Source organism: Myotis daubentonii, chromosome 19 (assembly GCF_963259705.1).
Source record: "Myotis daubentonii chromosome 19, mMyoDau2.1, whole genome shotgun sequence".
In the NCBI taxonomy this organism is placed as follows: Eukaryota; Metazoa; Chordata; class Mammalia; order Chiroptera; family Vespertilionidae; genus Myotis; species Myotis daubentonii.
Window position 1 is genome coordinate 22,829,877 of NC_081858.1, and position 1,349 is coordinate 22,831,225.

Below are 1,349 nucleotides of genomic sequence, written 5' to 3' on the forward strand. Positions count from 1 at the left end.
CTGAGCAAAACCAGCTAGGGCAATCATCTACTTTTATCCGTTTTTCACCACTTCTTAGGATGCCAGTGCAAACTCTTTAATGAGTTTAGGCCATGGTAACAAATCCAGAAGCCATGTGAGAACCATTAGTGAACCAATAGGGAAAGGTGGGGAGTGTGGAGAATACAAAAGCACCTGTCTTGTTCAAAGTAGGTAGCAGCTTTTCAGCTCTAGCCTACATTTATTATGCTAGGGAGCAGTCCAGAAAATGGCAGGTTTTCCAATTTTTTTTCAAAAGATGTGTCAGGCCTAGATCTTTCAGCAAAATCTCCAGATTTTTAAACAGTTGGCATGTTTACTTGCCGGCTACAGAGAGCTGCCAGATCCCTGCTTAAAGGCTTTTAAAATGGGCACAAAGCCAGCCCATGAGTCTGCTCACCTGAATGTGTTTCTGTAGGAATTTAGAGAAAGCTGGCAATAGAAAAGCCATGTTATGAGCCTTAAAGACACTGATGTCATTAAGGTTCCTGAAAATAACTATAAGAAAAAATAAAAATAAAATGGGCAGGAAATGATGGCAGTGAACTCAGGAAGCAACTCCACAAATGACTCTGCAAATGGCTGCACCACCATCTTTGGACACCAGGGGGCAGTAACCCACCTGGCGTCACTTCCCCGGTTCAATCCCCATTGTCAGGAGCGCACACTCAATTTTCTTCCTGGACTTTTGTCTGCATTCAGCCGTGTTAAATGCACAAAATATGGTCCCTGAAGCGATATCGAAACGTTCTTTTTCTCCGTCTTAAGGATTCTGTGTTGGGTGGAAATTGCCTCCCCGAGGCCCACAGAGGCTTACCTTGACACTTGACAAAGAACCTGGAAAGTGGCTGTCCGGGAAACGTGTCCATTATGCAAAACCAAACAAAACCAAAATAACCCGGAGGCGTCTCTGAGAAACAGCTTGCAAGCACTTCTTGCTGGCAGAGGCAGATCCCAAGGCGTAGGAAACACAGAACTCCCCAACTTCAGGCTGGCTAGCATTGGGGTGGCTGCAGAACGACTAGACTCCACTTAAAGGAAATACACCGTCCTGGTTCTCGCTCCCTTCACCCCCAGGCTCCGCTGTTCCCCAGCCTGCTCGGATCCCCCCCTCATCCCCACCCCCCAACCTGAGGATGCTGCAGAAGAAGCGACTCTAGCAGCAGCTCTCCTCCCTGGCTGCTGACCCTCCTTATTGGGGATCCCCAGTGAGGTCAGGCCCAGGTTTTGAGGCACCTCCAAGAGACAGACTTTTGGGGACCCTGTGTGGGTGCCGCTGGGCTGATGGCTCATGCTCTGGACTCAGGATGTTCCACACATCATACTGTGCT

General features: G+C 48.5%; 1 non-coding gene across 1 annotated transcript; it reads left to right on the top strand.

Moving 5' to 3' along the window:
* The first annotated feature begins 394 nt into the window (after positions 1-394).
* On the top strand, positions 395-524 carry LOC132222343 (small nucleolar RNA SNORA33). Its single transcript, XR_009450206.1, has one exon. It is a non-coding gene; the product is annotated as a small nucleolar RNA SNORA33 (small nucleolar RNA).
* The last annotated feature ends 825 nt before the right edge of the window (positions 525-1,349 follow it).